Raw genomic sequence first — 10,278 nt, 5'->3', positions numbered from 1 at the left:
CTCAGGAGTTGAAAGAGGCGATTTATAGAGCGAAAGCGATCATTCCTGATTTCAACCCCGACTTCAAACCAATACAATCGGCTCCAAAACGACAGCGGTCCTTGGAGGAGAATAAGCGAAGTGCAAAAAGGCACAAATCAATGGGCGTGACGCCCAGAAGATCATTTGCGGAGGTTGCAAAAGACCGCTTTATCATAGGGGTCCTGGACGAAAACCATCCTGAAGGTATGATCCCCAAGGCCCAATGGAAATGGATCGAGGCCGAGCTAACGAAAGTGGCACTGAAGGTTATTCTGGAGAACCCCGGCCCCCCGCCTGCGTGTGAAGACTTAGGCTGGTACCAAGGCCAGATAAAAATAATAGCGTGCGACGATGAGAGAGGTCCAGCTGTACAAAGAGGCCATCTCCAAAGTTGGAGAAGTGTAGCCAAATGCCAAGCTAGTGGTCGTGGACAGGAAGGATATTCCGTCCAGGCCGCGAGCAAGGGTTTGGTTACCTTCAACCGTCGAAGACCCGGTAGAGATTATGAAGCTCAACCGGGTCTGCAATCCGGATATCCCAACGCAGGAGTGGAGGTACATCAAAACCATTACCAACCAAAACAGCGCGGATGAATCGAAAGAGCAGAAGCGCGCCACCATGCAGGCTCTCCTGCTCCTCAGGGAGAACTCAATTGAACCGTTAGCGAAATGCGACGGGCAACTGAGGTACGGTTTTGTAAAGGTGAAGCTCCACATTTATAAAACCGACACGGATGCAATTGAGTTCCTCGCCACGAAGGAAAGCGAAAAGCCCATGAGGGAGCTGGAACCCATGAGCGAAACCGAGCCAATGAGCGAGGACGACCAGTCCACCGAAGAAGAATACGTCTCTTCAGGCTCAGAAATGGGCTTAGGGAGGTTGTACTTCGAACGGGAGGGTAAGTATCCCACACAACAGCGTAAGTATTCCGAAAGGGAACTCTTATGCGAAAGCAAAGAAGACCCAGACATAACGTGAATAGCTGATGCATCTTCTACAGATAAATCTACACCACTGTAAAGAAGCCTGCCTAGCCCTCCTGGATCGTCTGGCAGAAGATCAGCCGGATGTAGTCCTCATCCAGGAACCCTGGGTACGGAATGGCGAAATCTGCGGTGTGAGGACATCAGGTTATAAAGTATACAAGACTAATTGTGAAGGTACTAAAAGAGCATGCATAATGGTAAAAGTACATCTTAATATATTTATGATTCAAAATTTCAGTAACGCAGATACTACGACGGTTAGCTGGGAAGTGAGCGGAAGCAACACCTGGCTAACCTCGTTCTATTTTGCCGGAGACGACACAGGTCCACTGCCGTCGCCGCTAATAAGAAGCCTTGTGGAAGACTGCAAAGCTCACAACCGCAAACTAGTATTAGGAGGTGATGCCAATGCCCACCATACCATATGGGGGAGCTCGGATACTAACGAACGAGGTGAGTCTCTCTTTAATTATATTATATGTAGTAAGCTTTTAGTGTGTAACAAAGGCAACGAACCTACATTTATTACGCGCAATAGACAAGAAGTTCTTGATATTACGCTAGCATGTCAAACCCTTTACGGAAAGATGACGCAGTGGAGGGTTCTGAATGAACACTCTTACTCCGATCATCGCTACATAGAAATAAAATTTGGGGGAAACAACCCACGGGCTCCACCCGCCAACAGGAACTTGAAAAAGACCAACTGGCATATATATAAACGGGAACTTAAGGAAAGACTTCCAAATTCCCAAAATATTACTATTGAAGACAGAAAATCATTGAACGAACACGTATAAGCCCTTACGGAGGTCTGTAGAGCTGCACTAAACAAGGCTTGCCCTTTAGTTAGGTATAAGGGGAAGAAAAAGCCGCCCTGGTGGTCAGAAGACCTGTCTACATTAAGAAACGACAGCAGAAAACAGTTTAATAGAGCGAAAGCGACACGTGAGAGTAAAGACTGGGACTGCTACTACAGTAAACTAAAAATTTACAAAAAAGAAGTTAGGAAAGCGAAAAGGTCTGGTTGGAGAACGTTCTGTGGAGAAATCGAAGGAACCACAGAGGCTTCCAGACTGCGCAAAATCCTCTCAAAAAAACACTATCCCACCGGATACCTCCAAAAACCGGACAAGAGTTGGACCACTTCGAGTGACGAAACTTGAAGTTGCTGGTGGACACACACTTTCCCTGCAACGAATCTTCTAACGTAGTAATCGACAATGGTACAGAAAGACCAAATTCTGACATTGAAGAAATAATCACTGAAACTAGGATAACCTGGGCAGTGAACACGTTCAAACCATTTAAATCACCGGGCCCAGATGGATTATTCCCAGCCCAAATACAACATTCACTCAACTACATCATGGAGTGGTTGACGGCCATATTTAAGGCCGCTCTGAAACTGAAAAGTGTCCCATCAACATGGAAAGAGGTAAAAGTGGTCTTTATCCCTAAAGCGGGGAAAAGTTCACACACAACACCTAAGGATTTCAGGCCAATAAGCCTATCCTCCTTTCTGCTAAAGACATTAGAAAGAATTTTAGAAGAGGATATTAGGGCTAACATCAGCCCTAATAAGCTCAGCATCTCACAACATGCGTATTGTAAAGGGAAATCAACTGAAACAGCACTTAACTCACTTGTTACAGAAATCGAGAAGTCAATGCATAATAAAGAATTCACACTGGTAGCCTTCCTAGATATCGAGGGCGCATTCAAGAACATCCTACCGGATACCATAATAAAGGCACTGACGGGTTTCGGGATCTCTGCCGCTCTGGTTGAGTTCATCAAAAACATGCTCTTGAGCAGATTTGTGATCGCAACCCTAGAGGCCTCAGAGATCAAGAAAAAAGTTAGCAGAGGAACACCTCAAGGCGGTGTGCTGTCCCCTCTTCTATGGGTGCTGGCACTAAACTCATTGCTAAAGAGCCTAGAGAAGAGAGGACAACACGTAGTAGCATATGCGGACGATGTTGCAATGGTAGTAAGGGGGAAATTCCTCAATACACTCATAGAAGTCATGCAGGATTTACTAAATATGGTTGAAAACTAGTCAAAAGCAAATGGGCTAAGCGTCAACCCCAATAAAACTGAACTAATCCTATTTACCAGGAAACTAATACTAGACTGAAAGCTAACATGGAAGGCAAATGTCGAAGATAGAGTAAAAAGGGCGACAATAGCACTATACTCTTGCAAACAGCTGATAGGACTAAGTTGGGGTCTCTCGCCATCTATCGTATACTGGCTTTACACGGCAATTGTCAGACCTATCCTAACATACGGCATATTAGTATGGTGGCCAGCTTTAGATAAATTGTACATTAAAAGAACCATGGCACACGTACAAAGAATGACCAGTCTTTGCATCTGCGGGGCCCTCAGAACCACACCCACAGATGCACTAAATATCATGCTTAACATTTTACCAATAGAGCAGTACGGTAAGCAAACAGCTGCCAAAGCAACTCTCAGACTAAGAGAAATCGGCCTACTCAGAACGAACCAAAGAGGACACTCCTCAATTTTAGAACAATTCCCCTGCATTCCCAACACAACGGATTTCTGTAGGACCAAGGACATCAATTTTAATAAATCCTTCGTCACAGTATTTCCTTCCAAAGAGGAATGGGATAACGGGCTCATTGTTAAGATAAATGACTTAAACATCTACACAGATGGCTCAAAACTGGATAACAAAGTAGGTGGAGGGGTCTACTCCGACAAACTCGGAGTACGCCAATCATTTCGCTTACCTGATCATTGCAGTGTATTTCAGCCGGAAGTCACTGCCATAAAAGAGGGGCTTAAAGAAATAAAAACGAGAGTATTATCCACAAATGAAATCTTCATTTACTCGGACAGTCAAGCAGCAATAAAAGCGCTGGAATCAAAAACGCACTCGTCAAAAACAGTTCTAGAATGTTTTAAACTACTAGATGACGTATCTAAGTGCTACAAGGTGCACCTTATCTGGGTACCAGGCCACAGGGACATTCCAGGAAATTGTAAGGCGGATGAACTTGCAAGAGCCGGTACAACGCTCGATCTCGAACCGGATAAGGCGCTGATACCCATGCCTATAGCCACTTGTAAATTACTTATAGACAGGGAAACCATCAAAAAGGTAAATACAATCTGGCAAAACCTCACAACATGCGAACTAAGCAGACAGACATGGCCGAACTGGAACAGCGGTCGATCGAAGATCTTGTTAAGATTCAACAGGGAATCTATAAGAAAAATGATAGGTGTATTAACTGTCATTGTTTAATTGGCAGCCACGCTAGAAGGTTAGGACTACCTTACTTCGATTTCTGTAGAAGCTGTCTAAATACAGAAGAAGAGGAAACAGTCAGACACCTTTTATGTGAGTGTGAAAGCCTAGCTATGAGAAGGCTGCGCACCCTCGATACAGCATTTCTAACCGATGTAGCGGATATAGCCCATCTAAAACTAACGAAGCTCTGCTCGTTTATTAAAGCAACCGGATGGTTTGAAAAGGAACGCGTAGAGTAAGGATAAGCTCCAGTGGTATCACAATGGACCTGCCGAAGGTCTAAGTGGGTCTTACGACAACCACCCTACCTACCTACCTACCTAGAACCAAAAGTTTCCTATAACTACCGTAAATTAATAAAGAAGTTGCTAATAAAACAAAGATTGGAAAATAAAGTTACTCGTAATATATTGTTAGAAAAATATTTTCTTTAGAAAAAATTTCTTTCGGAAATGAAAACCCTGCAATGCCATATCCATAATTATTGTATGATGGGTGAAAAGGAGCTCGGAAATAACAGAATATTTTTAAAGTGTATGAGTACAATCAGTGAAACATATCCCAGAAGGATATAACATATCACAGAAGTATATAACTCAAGCTTCCTATTTCGAACTTATATAAGAAGAGAAAGAGAAACACGAAAGTATTAAAATGAAAACTACCTTTGAATTCTTTCTACCCATATACTCCCTTCAGAACTACACTTTAATGTGTCTCGATAATCGTTTTGTACTTGATCTATATATAAATTTTAACCTATTTAAAAGCAAAATACTCATTGAATTCGCTAAATTACTCTGCGATGTCATGTTTCTGGTAAGAGCAGGTCAACATTTTAATTTAATAAAATTATGAAAGGATTGGGGGAAAAAAAATAAAAAGTAAAAGAAAATTTAAGAAATAATATAGTAAATAATAATGGACATAGAATTATAAACAATGATATATTAATATTAAATATGATACTTCTAATACTTGCAACAGCCGCATTATAGACTACACTCGACAAGATTATGTATTGATAGAGGCGGAGACGTATCGATTTATGAACAATACGAGAACATTTTTCATATCACGAATTTAACATATTTTAAAAACATTATAGAACAGGAAAAACAAAGTTTTTATAATAGTGATCGTTATAACGAAAATAATAATAATGAGATAGAAATCAGTAATTTAGAAACTTTGTCAGAAATTCTAAGAATTAAAACATTATTAGGACAACTAAAACGAAACCCTATCGGACAAAAACGGGGTATTAATGAACTAGGAATACTTTGGAAATGGATCGCGGGAACCTTTGATTATGATGATTTTGTAAAAATTATGGAATTAAGACAAATTAGAACGACTAGTTACAAATAACAAGAAACAGTTTACAACAAATTCAGAAATTTTTAAAATAATAACAGAGCTAACTTATACAGGGCAAAATATCAAAAGAGCAATAATAAGAAAAGAAATCGGTTCATTAAGCATGAGCTGCAGAATATGATATGTTAGGTTAGGTTGATATGGTTGCCCAGGGAATGGGCACACTTGGACGAAGAAGAATTCGTCCATTGTGATGCCATTGTGGAGGGGTGAAGCGGGAGAGAAAGACCGATGGGATACAGGGAGAGGGCGGGGAGAGGTGGTGCTGGGATAGTTGGGGAGCGTGCGGATTACGAACGATGACTATGTTTGCGTCAACCGCTTTATGCTGCTGATGAAATTCATCAAATTTTTAATGTCAGCGCCAGCTATATCAGCAGGCGTGACAAAGAAGTAGGAGCCAAGATGCCTAGATCTTAGCCCCGCCAGAGCAGGGCAGCTAAGGAGAAGGTGCTGAGATGATTCCACCACATCCTCCATACATCCAGCGCAAAAAGGACTCCAGGTGATTCCAAGTCTCACAACATGCATTCCTCGCGCATTGTGTCCTGTGAGAAAACCAACGAGATTTGAGAGCTGATATTTTGTCAGCCTCAGAAGCTCGCCCGAGCGCCTTCGGTCCACCTGTGGCCAGAAGGATTTCGCGACTTTACACGTTTGTGTACTTGCCCAGCGCTCGCTGAGTTGGTGCGATGCCCATCTTTCCAGGAGCAGACCGCAGGTAGTCAGGGGGACCCCAATTCTCTCCCTTCGCGGGGAAATCACCTCGCATGTCCTTGTCTGGCCAGCTCATCCGCCTCACAGTTTCCAGCAATGTCGCTGTGACCAGGAACCCAGATGAGGCTGATGTTAAAGAATTCGGACGCAGTCGAAAGTGAGGTCAAGCATTCCTTGACCAATTCCGAATGCACCGTCGTAGACCCGCGCGCCCTTATTGCCGCTTGGCTGTCGGAGTAAATATTTACTTTCTTGACCGTTAATACGCATTTGAGCAGCCAATCGGCTGCCTCCTTGATTGCGGCTACCTCTGCCTGGAACACACTGCATTGGTCCGGTAGCCTGAATTTGAGTCTGATGGGGAGCTCCTCGCAAAAGACTCCTCCGCCAACCTTACCTTCCAACTTCGATCCATCCGTGAACAAGTTCACCAGGCCCTGTCCCCGAGTGTAGCCCTCCCTCCACTCTTCCCTTGACGGAATACGAGTAGAGAAGGTTCCGGTTGGACTAAACGAGGGTATACACTGATCCGTTGACAGAGGGATGAACTCGAAGTTTTTGAGAATGCTTGAGTGCCCGTAAGTGAGGTTAAGCTTATAGCTCCAGCCCCTCAGTCTGATTGCAGTACGCGAGGCGGCAATTCTGCCTGCGATGTCTACGGGTATCACATTTAACATTGCGTTGAGCGCCAGAGTAGGAGTCGTTCGAAGCGCCCCACTGATTCCAATGAGTGCCGACCTCTGGACTCTCTCCAGCTTCTTCACCAAAGTCGTCTTCTCTTGTGAGTTCCACCAGACTATGACTCCATGTAACAAGATAGGCTTTACAATAGTGTTGTATAGCCAGAAAACAACTCTAGGCGAGAGGCCCCACCTTTTACCAATTGCGCCCTTGCATCCATACAAGGCGATTGTTGCTTTCCTCACTCTTTCCTCAATATTGGGCTTCCATGTAAGCTTGCTGTCAAGGATAATACCTAGGTACTTAACCTTGTCAGAAAGCATCAGAGGAGCGCCCCCTAGTGAGGGAAGTTGAGCTCTGGCCAAATATGATAAATACGATTACATTCGGAATTTTGAGGAATTAAAAAATATCACCCACTACCAGCACGGTACGATGACGATTACAGTCTTAATGGACATTTCAGAATTTGATCTTGTTTAAAAAAAGATATAATTGTACTTTAAATAAAATATCGGAAAATAACATTTACTTGTAAATAGTATGAAATTAGAGCTGTAGCTCAAATAGATGGTAAACTAGTTATTGATAAGCACATAATACAATGTAATAAAGACTTTTTGAATGTAAAAAATCTAAAAATTTAGAAATTTTGAACATTTATTGTAAAACAAACAATAAAAAAACGTATCTATCAGCAATTTTAAATAAAATACAAGGACAATGTGAAAAATAAAAGAAAGAAGTTCTCAAATCGAGATTGTAAAACAAGGAGCAGTATTGGTTTCAGGATAAAATATTGTTGGAAATAAAAATATTAAACAATATTATAAATATAATAATATACATATAAATAATATTACTTATGTAAATATCAAGGCAAAAATTTGGAGTTATTTAAAATATGAATATGTGAAAAACTTTGAAATATTGGTTTATATTTAAACAACCAATAAACAATAAAATTGAGAAATTTAAATATGTTAGGCAACGAGGATAAAACTATCAAAACACATTTATAAATTTTGTACAGTATATTGTCATACTTTTGTGTATAATTGCAGAAATCTACATTTTCTTGAAATTTAAAAATACGTACAAAATTTCCAACCCAAACGAAAATATAGAGATTCTGGAATATACATACAGAACTATATTAAAAAAAATAAAAGCATTAATCGGAAATAGTGAATAATTGGGAACGAATAATGAAAAATCATAATCTGTATCGTACAGATTCTTAAAACAAGTTCACCAGCTCAGCAATTTCGCTGCTGCACAATAAAAATTCATTAATGAAATTAATGTTGATTGAAATATTTTTTCCGTTGAAATTTAATTAAAATCTTCTTTGTCCACGCATTGCCATTTCATTATAACGGGTGACTTTTTAGCTATTATCTTTTTAAGCAGTTATTTTAAACAGCTGACACACGTTTCGTCGTAAATGTGAATGGTGAGTGCTACCGTAAATGATATCCAACTTTTTTTTGCCCAAAATGCAAGAGCTGGTTTCAGCAAGACGGTGCCACAAGCCACACAGCACGCGTAACAATGGACTTGGCGAGTTCGGTGAACATTTTATTTCACGCTCGAGACCTGTCAATTGGCCACCCAGATCGTGCGATATAACGCCTTTAGATAATTTTTTGTGGGGCTATGTTAAACATAATGTCTATGGAAGACAACATTAAAGCATTTATATGTGAGATACTGGCCGAACATTGGAACGAGTATGCCAAAATCGGACTAAGCGGATGGACCATTTGAAGCGCAGTCGCGGTCTACACTTGCAGGAATCAATCTTCAAACATTAAATTATATGGACTGTACTATCGATTTAAATAAAAATTGCATGCATTTTTCTGAATTTTACGAGTGTTTTTTTGAAAAACTTTCCTATAGCTCTAAAAAAATCACCCTTTAACTAACTAACTAAATACAATGTAAAGGAATAAATAAGCCAATTGTTCAAAATTAAAGTCAGTCTAAAGCCTGGATATCTTACGAAACTCTGAATTTTTTTTTACGATACTCACCTTTTTTTAAAAAGCTTTATTCCTAAGGGAAAAGCTTAATTTGCATATACAGTAGGTCAAGAATAAGTTTTGACAAAGAAAATAAATTCATTTTTCGAATTCAATAGCAAAAAATTGCACTCTTTATTTAACTTTGACTTCTCTGTTGTACTGATTCATATTTATTCACAGCATTTAAAGGGAATTAATAAAAAAAAATTCGAATTCTTTGCAAACACAACAATTAAAGCAACAAAAAAATAACACATTACTTCGGCGCGTTCAATAAACTGTTTTTACATTTTGCCGTTTCAATTTCTTTAGAATGATATTCATCGAGATCAGCACACAAGAAACCATTGCTCTCCGCACAAAATGTAGAGAAGATTATTGGAACGACGAAAGACAAAGATAATGCTGTATTACAACAATGGACCGACTAGAGTATGGCGCAAGACCTTGACAGCTTTACAAAATCGAAATATAGCTCCCACGGTTAAATTTGGAAAAATTTCTGTTATGGTTTGGAGATGAATTTTAAGTAAAGAAGTAGGAGACTTGGTGTTTATTGACATCTGAATGGACGCCAATCAATATTTAAATACAATATATTTAAAAAAAACTCATTCGACAGTGCTAAAAAATAAGGGGTTTTTCACTGAGAATGAAACAAATTTTAAATTTTACCAAGATAACGATCAAAAGCATAAGGAGCATAATGTGCAGATGTGAATTCTCTACAATTGCGGTCAAGTTATAAATACGGTCCAGAGTCCCGACATAAACGTGATTGAAAATTTGTGTGCCTTTTTGAAGAAAAAAAAATAAAAAAAAATAAATAATTGGCGCGTACACTTCTGTTAGGTGTTTGGCCGAGCTCCTCCTCCTATTTGTGGTGTGCGTCTTGATGTTGTTCCACAAATGGAGGGACCTACAGTTTCAAGCCGACTCCGAACGGCAGATATTTTTATGAGGAGCTTTTTCATGGCAGAAATACACTCGCAGGTTTGCCATTGCCTGCCGAGGGGCGACCGCTATTTGAAAAATGTTTTTATTAATTTTGCTTTCACCGAGATTCGAACCAACGACCTCTCTGTGAATTCCGAATGGTAATCACGCACCAACCCATTCGGCTACGGCGAGAAAAAGAAGAAGAAAAGAGCCGCTAAAAGGCTATACGACGTAA

The sequence above is a fragment of the Anastrepha obliqua genome, chromosome 6 (assembly GCF_027943255.1).
Source record: "Anastrepha obliqua isolate idAnaObli1 chromosome 6, idAnaObli1_1.0, whole genome shotgun sequence".
Taxonomy (NCBI): domain Eukaryota; kingdom Metazoa; phylum Arthropoda; class Insecta; order Diptera; family Tephritidae; genus Anastrepha; species Anastrepha obliqua.
This window is presented reverse-complemented; position numbering follows the sequence as displayed.